This window comes from Pezoporus wallicus, unplaced genomic scaffold (genome assembly GCF_028554395.1).
Source record: "Pezoporus wallicus isolate ANWC-B61680 ecotype Strahan unplaced genomic scaffold, APGP_CSIRO_Pwel_v1 contig_3952, whole genome shotgun sequence".
Classification (NCBI taxonomy): domain Eukaryota; kingdom Metazoa; phylum Chordata; class Aves; order Psittaciformes; family Psittacidae; genus Pezoporus; species Pezoporus wallicus.
The window spans coordinates 9,252,747-9,265,796 of record NW_026635034.1 but is presented as its reverse complement, the minus strand read 5'-3'; positions in this window follow the sequence as shown (position 1 = coordinate 9,265,796).

Here is a 13,050-nt window from a genome sequence, read left to right as displayed (position 1 = left end):
TTGTGGAGAGGGCAGATTCCAGCCAGCACACTGTGACCCAGGCCAAAGGCTGCTGCACGACAGAGCCCTTTTCTCCAGGCTCCATTTGCGGAATGCTCCCTGGCAGCCCTGGGAGCGATGTTATTGATGAGGGGCAGTCCCTGTAGGGAGTGGGGTGGCTGAAACCTCCAGAAATTCATCCCAGAGCAGCATGCGGGCTTCCAGGCAAATGGGAGAGGATGTTGCTGTGTGCACTGTGCAACAGTAAGCATGAAAACACAAAATAAAGGGAGTGGGAGCTGTTGGGTGCTTCAAACCTGCCTTGCCAGAGAATGCCCACTTGCTTCTCCATGGCTGGAGCAGATGAGTTGGGCATCTGGGAGTTCTCTGAAGAGCTTGCATTGACCCCACACACTAAGGTGCACTCTGCAGTGAAGTCTGTCTCCTCAATAAAGGAGAGAATGGAGAAGATGGAGACATCTGCTGGGAAGCTGTCAGATTTATTAGACACATGCGGGTTTGGGGACGGCACAGCAAGAGGATCTCAAGGAGTCTGAGCTCAAAGAAATGAAGGCAACTTCAAAAGGCACAAGCAGACCAGCAGAATCGCTTAACAACAGTATTTTTTTGCTAACAATACAATTGAAAACACCTGAGAATCAAATAGGGATTCAACCTATCCCCCTGCCTAGAATTGCAGCTGCTATTGATGCTGGGCGGTAGATCTTAGGAAAGCGCTGCACACTCCTGACACTGGCCATTACAAGCGATCCCAGATGTGGAAGGATTTATGGGATCCCCACACTTTCAAATATGTGCATATATAAGACCGTGCTGATTCTAAAGATGGAGGGAGATCCACTCCACTCTCCTCGGTGCCAGGGTGTCACAGCAGTGCCACTGGTGGCAGGGGCAGGGTGGGAGCAGCCTGAGGACCCTGGAGCTGTGGCAGCTCATAGAGTGCCCAAGGTGTCCACAAGTGTGGACTGGGAAGAGCACTCCTTTATAAATGGTCTGTTACAATCCACGTGAAATGGCTTAGCATCTCTCAGGAAACCTGGTGCAAACCACAACTGCAGTTAACAGTCCTCATGCAGGAGAACTCTTTCTCATGACTTGAGATACCTTCTCTCCATGGCACAGAGGAGGAGTGGGCACCCCTCTCTCATGTGCTGGGGGAGCCCGAGTGCTGGGACAGTGCTGTAACCTGCTAGAGCTCCTACATCCCACAACTCTCATCCAGGGATTCTACAGCAGAAATAGGGGGACTGAGGAACGGAAACAATATCTGTAGCCTTTGCAAAGCAAAAAAGCAACCTGGACCACCTTCCACCCAGGACAGGGCCCCTAATACGGGGAAAACAATTTGCCTTGACTCAAGTAGGGACAAGATCAGCCCCTTCAGGCTGTCAGAATAAATGAGGGTGTTCACAGTGGTAAATACTAGAGAAGGCAGCTTTTTTTCTGTGGTAAAAGGCAGGAGTGTATCTCCTCACTGTGTACTCCAGTGAGCATCACTGCAAACAGCAGCATCACAAAAGGCAGGTCAATGTCATATAAACTCCTTGTTCTTTGTCTTTAACAAAAGAGTAGTCTTTAAGGTAAAGAAATTAAACCCTACCTGCTTGGAAAGCTGGGTGTGCAGCCATTTGGTAGGGCTTGGGTTTGGACAGCAAATAAAGGAAAACTGTGGCTGCCAGCTTGTATTCACACACATTTCTGAATTGCCTGTGATGTCTCAAAACTAATGATCGATACATTGTCTGTCGTGGTAAACAGACATTTTTAAAAGATTCCTGCTTCATAGTCCACAGAAGAATTTGATTTCCATGCCTATTAAATAATGATAGATTTTATGACAGCAAATGTAAGATCTATCATGTGACTGGGATTAACTTTAGCTGATAATCCAATATCTGACCCCATAGCAAAGTAACTGGTGCTTCATATCTCTGGTGCGGCACCCACGCCCCTTTTGCAGCATGAGCTCAGGGCAGGTTTCAGGCTGGATCCTCCCTTCTCCTGGGACCTTACCAGCCTGCTGCCAGCTCGTCCTGGGCAAGGGAGAGTCAGTGAACACAAAAGTACACCAACGTCCCCTGTGTTTCTAAACAATTGAGGGGTGAGAGGGGGGAAGGAAGCCTCCCAGATTTGCAGGATCATTCCAAGATATCATTTCCTGTTCTTGTGTGTATCTTAACGTAGGGATTGATGTCAGGTCCCTGTGTGTGCTCAGGTAAAGACAAGCCACAATTATTCCCATTCTCTTGACACAGCTAGCACAACATGAGCTGTGAGCCCTGTTTGTGTGGTGGCACATGGTGCCCACCTGAGCCAACTAACAAAACACCAGGGCACTCTTCCTTAGAGGAGAACTTCACTTTTTGCTAGCAGGTGAGAGCCAGGATCAGGATAAGTAACAGGTGCCATAAGTGTCTCATTAACAAATTAACAGAGCTCAATACTAGAGAAGCAGTATTCCAAGATCCGCTGCTTCTGATAAGTGGCACAGATGCCACACAAATGCTTTAAAACTGCCAGCCCAAGCCCCAGCTGAGCTGTTGGAACCCCAGGCCCCTGTACCACTCTGAGTAACATTTTCTTTTGCTTCTACAGTCTCTAAGGTGAATAACTCGTAAAACTATTACAGCCAAGGGTATCAAACAGCTGCTCAAGCCCTTCACAAAAACCAAAGCTCTGCAGTCACTAACAAATACTTGTGATGTGCTACCACACTGAAAGAGAAAACTGCTCCCTTTCAGCAGCAAACAGTAAGTATATCAAACAAGAAAATCTATCAAATGCTGATGTCATGAGGGTATATAATCTGTTGTCAAAATGAAGGCCATCAGGTTCTCTTGCCAGGTATCATCCCACAAGAATAATAAATGTTGTGGGCTTGCACGCAGCAGTTCCCCTTGAAAGAGAGTGAAAACTCATCCTTCGAGGGCTTGATCCCAAATCAGGAATCTCTTCCTCTCTGAATATTGAAACCTGCTGCAAGCAGAGCAGCCCCAGTGTTCAGTGATGTGGCCACAGTCCCTCTCTGAGGTGGGGCACAGTGTTAGCATCCTCCTAGCCAGAGCAGTGCTGCATCTCTGCCTTAGCTTAGCTTCTTAGCACACGCAAATGGAGGCAGCCACCAGGGAGGCCTCAGAAATGAGTCAGACATAACAAGACCCCCCCTTTTGGATCCACTCAGCTCCCCTGTGGGAGGAAGGGGCAGGGAATAGGATGCTTAGATTGCCCCAGCCACTTCTGGGGCAAACGTTTAGTTTAGATTAAGTGGCATGTAAAGCAGAGAGAGGAGCGCTCTCTGGCTGGCTGCTAGGGTTGATAGTTAAATATTTATAATGTCCAAATTAGCATAGTGAAAGCTCAATTCATCAATTTGTTCTGGTCTGTTTGTAAGAGGAGGGGGTGTCAGGCACCCGCAGGAGATGCAGCAGTGGGTGGGCAGGGCATGCAGGCTGCCTCCATCACCAGCCCACATCCCAGCTCCCTCTGATGCTGAGACTTGTTGCCCTGGTCAGGACTTGTTACCCCTTGGTCAGGGTAGGGGGAGAGGCCAGCTGTGGGGCAGGGCTGCAGGGATCCCTCCTCTCCCTCAGGCCCACCTGCCAGGGGGTCAGCCCCCGGCTGCCGGGGATGCTGCGGGGAGCAGCCTGGCCAGGGGAGGGGCTGGGGAGGGTGTGGGCTGCCCTGGAAGGGTTAAGGCTTTTCAGGCCAAAATCCTCCAACAGAAGGCAGGGTCAGCCTCGGAGCTGAAATCTAAGTGCTAATGACTGATGCCCTTCACCCCTCTGCTGCCTCCAAAGGCGAGTGCCCTGGATGAGCCGGGGCCGGAGAGCATTTAACATTTGAACTTCTTCTCGTCTGCGAGGCAGCAGGCCGTTGTGTGCTGGGTCGCTGACCCCCAGCCCCGCTCCCCACAGCCCCTCAGCTGCCTCCCAGCCCTAATTGAATGACAGATGGTCAGCGGCAGGGAGAGGGCAGGAGCAGGGCCCCAGCCCCCGGCGCTCCTACCCGCACAGCCCCAGGCTGCCCGGCACTGCGCCCCGCAGCCGCAGGGAGTTGGAGCAGGGCTGGGGGTGGGTGCTGCACGGGGGGGGGGGGCACCCCGGGGCCAGCCCGACCCCAGTACCCCTCTAGTCCTTGTCCATCCCCCTGTCACACCACAAAACGTCACCGAATTCATGGATACCTGATGGGTACAGAGTGGCCAAGGCTTTCGCTGCTCCCGGCAGTGCCAGAGCCGGGGACGGAGGAGAGCTGCGCTGAACTTCCGGGCCTCCATAAGGACATGGGTCACCGCAGGGAGCTGCAGCGCTGTGGGCAGCCTCTTCACCTGCCTGCACTCCAAGGGCTGCTCTCTCCCTCCTTGCCCCAAGCGGGGGCTCCAACCACATTCTGCCCCGGATGGAGGATGCCACAGGTGACAAGAGGGGCCTTACTGCAACCACAAAGGGGACTGAGGAAAGGCCTCTCTGTGGGGCCAGATCTTGCCGCTGCCTCCTGCCCACAGCCCCTCCAGCTTCCATCAAGACAGAGCTGGGGGCCTGGGTGGACCCTTTGGGTGCAGGAGCTGTGCTGCCCGGCTGCCGAGCGCAGCCGCTTTGCCCCCACTGCAGCCCGCTGTCCCTTTAACAGAGAGCCGTGATTCCCACAATTACTGGGATTACAAGGAAAGGATTATCGATTTGCAGCCTGCACTGTGTGATCAGCGCCCTGGCGGCCCCCCCGGCCCACCTCTCCTACTGTAAGCACGAAACCATTTATAAATGTTTTATTTCACTGATCGCCTCACCCTTGCTGCATAATAATAACCCCAGCAGCATGGTGATATATTCTCTCTACTCCCCCTTTCCCAGTGCCCGCAGCCTGCAAAAGGCACCAACGTGATATGCAGCAGCCCCTGATTTGTGTGTATGTTTTAATTACCGCAGGAGAAACCTGTACACAAGCATAAAAAAGGGCGAGGGAAAGGGAGAGCAGGCCCAGACAGCGGAGGCAATGGCAGCCTAATGCACCGCTGGCTGACAGCGACTTCCGCTCAGGCACCTTCTCCAGATCGAACCCTTCGATTGTAACTGAAACAATTTGCATACTGATTCCTCTCATAGCCTCCCGATCCATAACCAGGCAGGCAGCTATTCAAATGCAAGTAGCATCCCTAAATGCAAGGCTAGGCTGACCAAAATGCGCTGTCCAACAAGCAGGAGGAGAAGAAAAAACCCCTTGATTATTATTTCTATTTTTGTTCCTTTTAACCTTTAAAAGATGTAGCTGGAAGCTGTTTGTTTATGGCTGGGGATGTAAGGGAGAGACTTGATCCTGGACTGGACTTAAAGATGGAGCAAAATGGGGCGCTGGAGAGATTTTTCGTTGAGCTTCTTTTTCTTCCTTTTTTCCTATTTTTGTTTTTACCTAAGCCACAAACTGAGGCTCTTTGGGGGAGAAAGAGGGTTTATCCCCTCTCCCACCCCTTTCCTCTACCAAAACCACCTCTGCTCCTGCAGACCCAGGGAATACGCAAACTGCTGCCTCTGCCTCTGGTGCATGTTGGGCTGATGAAGAACGGGTAATTCTGGCTGTAAATTCTTGCGTTTAAGTTGGTGCAATAAAAGATCTCTCCCACACCTTGTGAGGGTTCGGTGCTTTATTTTTTAACGGGACTGGCGTGGCAGCCGCGGCGGTTGCATTTTTTTCATTTTCTTTTTCTTCTTCTCGTTCTCACTTGAATTGATGCAGGTAGAATTTTTTTTTTGTTTGTTATTTTGATTTTTCTCCTCCCAGGGGGCAAATCTAGAGGCGACCCCGCATCGGATGCCCGTCCCGGCGGCGTGCGGCGGACGGCGGGGTAAGCGTGCCCAGCGGGGCACGGGCCGGGCGGGGCGGGGCGCAGCGGCTGCGGGGGGTGGCGGAGCGGGCACCTCCGGATGCCACGCGGCGCTCGCAGCCTGCTGCGCACCCGCGGAGATGGTTGCACGCAGGAGGGACGTGGGGGGGGGCGGAAGCCCCGTCCGGTGGCCTCCGCGCCCGCTGAGCCGCGGTCGCTGCCCTGCGCCGGGACAGGCGCTGGGCCGGCGCATTTGCCGTGCGCACCTCCAGCCCCGTGCTACCGTCCGCACACGCTCCGCCGCCGCGCAGCCCGGCGCATGTTGTGGCCACTGCCCGCCGGCGCGGCCGAGGCGAGAGCGGCCCCCGAGCTCCACCAGCCTCCATGTTTGGGGCTGCTCCTTGCGAATTTCACCTCCAATATCCCTTGAATCGATCCCGATAATTTTCTGCTAACAAGGGCCCCGCTTTTGTTCCCGTTGGGGCGCGGAGCGGTGCTGCGGCCGTTGCGGACCGGGGATCGATTGCGGGCCGGTTTCTCCGCATGTTCGTGCGCGATGGAGACCAGGAGCACGGATGCCTGAGTGTGTGTCCGCCGTGTCGCTGTGCGCCGTAACAAATGACTGGGATACGTGGGTATTTTGTTATTTAGCCACGGCTAAGGGAAAGCTTTCAGGATGCTGTGGAGCTGTGAAGCTGGCTCCTCGCCTCTCTAAAATCCCAATTTCCCCTGGGCCGCGACCCGTTCTTTGACCTTTAGAGACCCCCGAAGATAGCGGAGTTTTCCTTTCGAAGCAGCAATAAAGCGGCCCGGGGGGTGGGGGGGGGGGGGGGGGGGGGGGAGGGCGGCCCTCACCTGAGTGCGGGGCTGCGGGAGTGCCGGGCGGGCACAAGGCTGAGCCCCGGACACACGCGTTCAGTTTGGTTTCATTTGAGGACATTTGGTGGTTGTAGATCTTTCTCTGGTTTGTTGCATCACCACAGCTCGTCCCTTAAAACAGTAATTCAAGATGTAAGTAAAAGTGTTTTCATTTTTATTGATCCTGCTAACATCTTTCATTACCCAACACGTAACCACAACAAATGATTGCTCATTTGATACGGAGAGTTTTATCGACGCTCTCCCCGGTCGGGGCGCGAATCCTAAATCCCGGCGGTGCTGGGAGCGGAGAGGCGCGGAGCTGCGCGGCTGCGCAGTGGGGAGGGCTCTGCCCGGGCCCCTCCGGCCCGGGGCCTCAGTGGGACCGGGACCGCCTCCCCCAGCACTTCCCCCGCCGAAAACCGGGGAGGAACCCCCGGGGGTTGGGGTCAGTGCACACCCCCCTTGTACCGGGCCCGGTCTGGGGGTGCTCCCGGACGGAAGGCGCCCGCCCTTTTCCGCCCTTGCCCGCAGATCCTGTTCCTGGCATCGAAACCCAACAAGTAGCGGGAGGAGAAACGGCCGCGCAGCCGGTCCCGCAACGGCCACCGTGGGAACGCAGCAAAGCCAGGCTGTGCTCTCGCCCCGCAAAGCCAGGCTGTGCTCTCGCCCGCTTTTTATTCCCCCCCCCCCCCCCCTTTATTAAACACGCTACATAAATAAAGTGTTTTCTAAAAGGGCATCTTGTTTAAAAACAAAACCAAATACAAACAGAAATCCACAAACCTGAGGGTTAATCGGGGATACCGGGCGGTTGGAAACAGCAGGTCCCGTTTCATTTACACGTTTCCTTCAAGTTAACTAATGACGTGAAAGGTTTTTCAGCCATCAAACAAATGCTACTATTTTAACTCTCTTTGAGAATATTGTTGTTTCTTTTAGTACTAGAAGGGAAGGCAAGTTTATGAGAGCGAGGCTCGAAGAATTGGTTTCGATGCAAGAGACCTACGGTGAAATTAAACTAGGTGGATTCTTTATTAAATGATTTTCGGTCTTCTGTTGTTTTATGAAAATAAAAGGCAGCACTTTGTCATTTTTAACAATGTAAGTAGGCAATAAATCTAATTTTCACATTGATTTCTGTAGGAATTAAGTGATCTGCTGTGGATTGTTTTTGGAAACAAGTGCGACTTTCTCCTAGCAGAAGCTGGTTTTAGAAATAATAATTACAAAAATATTTTTAAATATAGTGTTTTAAGGCAGCAGCTTTTTAAAGCATTAAAAATAATTCTCTACGAGCTTGATGCATATCTGAGAAGGGATCCAGACAAAGAGTTTTATAAAACGCGTTACGACGGGCACAGCAGAGCGTTGTACGGGAAGTGTCTATTGCGAATGGACTGGGGAGGGAGCCGCTGACGGAGCCCTTGGCCGGAGAAGGGGAAAAGGGGAAAGAAAAAGGTGAGCGACTGTATTCGCTCGTGCATGTAACTAATAGAGACCTCAGAGCAGAGAGCAGCCCTGCCTGACCGGAGTGTGCTCCGGCCTGAATTGATACTGCAGGGCACACGCTGCCTGCAGCCTGCCCTTCCCGGCAGAGCCTCATCCGGAGCCCGCGGAGCTCGGCCGCACCTTTCCTGAAAGACCGAGCGCACGGCGAGCCCTGGCCGAGGCTCTGTCCGTCCCGCGGGGGATTCCGCGCTCGGCCGGCCCCGCACGGCTCGGCGCTGGGCTGCTTTCGGGGGTTCCACGCGTGTCCATGGGGGTAGAGGAGCGAGTCGGGCCCCGGGTCCCGACGGCTGGTCTTGCCCCACGGCACACGCTCCGCGGGCGGGAAGGCCCGGCCCGGCCCCCCGTGTCCGGGGCACGCCGTGAGCGGCTGCTGCAGGCCTCGTGAGCTGCCCCCGTCACGCGTAACGGTGCCCGTGCCGGGAGCTGGCGGCGGGCCCCGGGAGCGGGCCCTGCGCCCCCCGCGGCGAGGCCCTGCGGGTTTCCCGGGGCATCCTCTCAGGACCCGAAGCACCGGGGCGCGGACCGCGTGGGTCGCGCGTGGATCACACGCACCCTGGGGGCCGGGGAGCAGCGCCGGTCCAGTCCCGACCTGCATCCGAGCAGGCGGCGGCGCAGAGTTCAAACGCATCAAACTCTCAGAAGTCATTTACCCGGTTTCATAAATAACGTCCTTATTATCTCCAGCCACCGTAATTCATGCTCCCGTCCGCTTGATTGCGGGGTTTCAGCAGATAAAAAGTTTATAAGTTGGTCGGGTTCTTGTTTTCCTTTTTCCATCATTAACATCATTAATATAAGCTATCAATAACCCTGTCGTTTGGAGCATAGCTTCACAGTATTGATCTGCGCAGCTATTCATCTCTGCCATGGAAGACACGGAATAATTTTCGCATTACAGTAGCTTGGATTTGCTTTTAATTCATATTTAAAGCTGCAACTGGCTCTGTGGAGCTCTCTGCGAAAGACTAGAGGCGCCTAATTAATAATAAGTTAGAAACGAAGGAAGGCACCAGCGGATAAATAATTAATACAGACATCTCTGTCTCTTTGAATATTGCTACTTTAAAAATTTAGGCTTACCAGGGCCATACTGTAAGTCTGCAAGTTATATTGAGGAGGTGATTTAAGAAAGCTATTTTTTTTTTCCTGAAATACAATGCTAAATTATTTACGGTGTTTTGCAATCTTCCCTAAGTTCCTTCATTAACAAGCGCTGCGGTTTGCTCCGGGGGGTGCGAGAGAGCGCGGCTGCAAGACGGACCGAGGCGGCTCGGACGGGGGGCGTCCGGACGGGAAGCGGGGGGAGCCGGGACCACCCCCACCTCCCCGGGCAGGCACCCGCCGTGCCTCCCGCCGCGCCGCAGGCTGCCCTCAAAGGCCGGTCCTGCCCCGCCGGCCCCGGCCGTGCGGCCCCTTTCTGTGCCTGCCCCCGACAGATGTGTGTGTTTTTGTCGCCAAGCAAGTTTCCAAGAAGCTCGACAGGGGAAAGTCTGGAAAAGTTAATCCCCCCCGGCAGCTGTTGGCTTCGGGAGCCTTCGAGCGTCACCTTTGACACGCTCCCCGTGCGGGGGGACCCGATGCCGCAAGCTGTCACTGCGCAGGAGGCGCGGAGAGCCGCGCAGGGCTGGGGCAGCGCAATTAAAACAAATAACGAGAACTGGGGGAGAAAAAGGGAAATAATAATAATAATAATAGTAGAACCCAAACCCCTGTCCGGTCCGCACCGTGACCGCTGTGTCCCTGACTGGGCCGCCCCGTCCGGGCTGGCCCCGGTGCACCGCGGTGTTCGCTGGCGTCAGGTGGGAGATTACGGCCGTTTCACGGTGTCATTATCTCGGATTTAAAAAGCACACACACGCAACGCAATTCAAGCAAGCAAAGTTGCGTTTTAAGTCCGCTCCGAGTATCTGCTGATCAAATAAAGACTTAAGGGCGGTAACGATTATTCTGTTAAATATATGGTACTTGACTGCACAAGCAGTAATTGATTACCGCACCGAAATTATCTCTCTCCGGCTCTCCCCCCTCCACCGGCAGGACCGGGGGCTCCGCGGAGGAACCGGATGGGTCCGCGTAAAGGGGAGCCCGCTCCGGACACCCCGACGGCTGGAGCCGGGGAGCTGGCCCGGTCTCCCTTCCCCAGTCCCGGACCCCTGTAAACCCACCGGGGGGACTCGGGGCTCCCTGCGGCCGAGACGGGCCCGGACACCGTCGGGGAACGCGGCACCGTCGGGACAGTGCCCAAGCGCTGCCCTCCGCGCCGCGGCTATTGCGCACCGGGGCTGCTTCGTCGTGACCCCCCGAAGAGTAACGGGGAGAAATAGTTTTGAAAGCACAGAGGCGTGTGGGAGCGGAGAGGCGGGTGCGGGTCTGGGGTTAGGAACCGGACCCCGGCAGAGGCCGGTGCATCTCGGGACCAGATAAACTGCGGATGGGTCTGAGCTCACTGCTTGAAGAAAAATTTGATGCTGTAATTTCCTAGAAACTCGAGGGAGTAACTTCCGAACACCCGCGGAGGTGCTCGCTTTGGTAACCAGTCGCTAAAAGCGTGGAGGTGAAACATTTAAAATCAAACTGTAAATTGTATACAGGTCCTGATGAAGAAGAAGCTGGCAACGTTTCGATTAGATCCGTGACATCACCTCGCGCTGGCCTGGGAAACAATCACAGACGTTCACTCCGGTCGCGAAAAGCTCTCGATGATTTTGTTTTATTTTATCCTAAACATTTCCTGAGATCATTGATTAGGTTTCGGGTCTATTTTTAATTCTCCCGCAGTTACACCTCTCCTCATCTGTCCCTCTCTGTAAGAAATGGAGAGTCTGTTAACGATAACATTACAAAAATTCAGAGAGATGTGGAAGCGTTTAGGGACGGGCAGTACTGGAGAGAGACCGGAACTGAGCGGGATCTGTATATGTGGGGTTTAGCGCGAAATAAAATACAGAGGAGCTTCGTGCACCCCGGGGGGAGTGATCGGAGGTGAGTAACGGATGTCTCTCGGACCTGTGGGTCAATGGCGCTGAATTCTTACAAATCCTCGTGTGTGTGTTAATTGTAGGAAGTGAATAAACCCGCTTTGGAAATTCTGAATTTATAGGGGAAAAACGCTCATGATGCGGGCTTGCTTAGCAGATAGTTGTCGTGATTCTAAAAGTTTCCTGCGAGCTTGCCCGGCTTCTGGGGCTGGTTTTAGCTCACCGATAGCGCACACACTGTCACAGACTGCACTTGCAGACACGCACATGGCCTGTCCCTGGCAGCAGCCCCCAAGCCGGGCACCCAGGGCACGGTGCCCTGAGAACCCCACGGGGTACCGCTACGTTCCATAGTGCCTAGGAGCGAGGAGGGCGGCGGGTGCCCGGTGCGGGGAGGCCGGTCCCCATGCCCGCACCCAGCGGGGTCACCTCTTTCCCCCAGGTGCTTGTTGGGGGCGGCCGGGGCTGGAGCGGGGCCGGGCCTGGCTTTGCCTGCGGGACTCCTGGCCGAGGCCCTTCCGCGCCCCCCACTTCGGCCGCTGCCGCGGTGCTTCGGGCTCAAAGTGCGGAGCGAGGGGTCTCGGTGCCTGGCGGAGGGAGTGCGGGAGCAGGTGCCCACACGGGGTCGGAGCAGTGCGGCGCCCTCGCCCCCAGGGAAACCTCCAGGGGCCTTGGCCATAGAGCTGGGGCAGCAGCTCCAAGGGAAGTAACCCCAGGGTTCAATTTCGGCTCCCTCCCAGGGTGACTCCCGGCCGAGGACCGGATCCAGTCCCTACTACTGTGGTCTTCATTCCCCGTGGGGTCGGTGCCCCGCTGCAGCGGTCTCCTGGTTCTCAGCAGGGAAGGGGCCTAGGCTCTTTTTGCAGGTGGCATCCCCCTGTTACAGACCTCGGCTCACACCGGGCAGCGGCGGAGCGGGGCTGTATGCTTTTTCACTTGGCATCCCGCCTGCGGGGCTTTGCAGGGGCAGGTGCTCCAGCCCTGTCCTACACTCCACAGAAAAGACACCCGGTCCCTAGGGTGAGCCCCACCGCGGCGGGGACCTACTCGCTCACCCAGGGCCTCGCTGGGGCGAGGGTCCCAGGCGGCTCCGCGGGTGCCCAGGAGCTCCCTCGGGCTCCGACGGCGAAGAGGGGGGAGCGGCGGCAGCAGGGGCGGCCTTTGTGCACGGCCGGCCCCGTGCCTCCCGGCTGCGGCCCCGCGGATCTCCCGCGGCGTGCCCCGTCCCTCCCGCAGCTCGGCGCCGCGGACGCGCGGCACTCTGCCCGGCGTGGTTCGTTATTGTTAATGGGCGAACAATAGGCACATCTGCCCTTTCTTCCAGCATAAAGGCACCTTAGCTAACGAGGGGGGCTGGCGGGTGCGCTCGCTTTTTCTTTCTCCTCCTCCTCCTTTTCTTTCTTTTGGGGGAAAAAATAAAAGAAAACCAGCGGCACGTCCGGCTGCCGGGCGCCTCGGGGCATATGCTCTCCTTGGGCCGCTGGGCACGGCCCCCGGGCCATCGAGGTTTCCGGAGGGGGCTGAAGGGGGGAGGTCCCCGCATCGCATCGACTGTCTGGGCCCAGCGGGATCTTGGAGGGGGACACACGGGACAAGAGCTCTGGGAGGGGTAAGCGGGAGCTGAAGCGAGGGGAGAACCCAGCTGGACCCGGACGCAGCGCTGCGGGGCTCCCAGCGCTCTTTCCCAGGACGGATAACGGGAAGTTCCCCGGTAGGACAGCGCAGAGGATAGGTCTCGGGACTGGCGTGCGTGCGGGAGCCAGAAGGATACTGGGGGGGGGGACACAGAAGGGGCGTAGGGCGGGCATAGCCCGCTGGCTCCCGGGCCAGGGGGTGTCTCCCCCCCCGGAAGCTCACTGTGAGGTGAGGGCGAGGAGGCTCCGC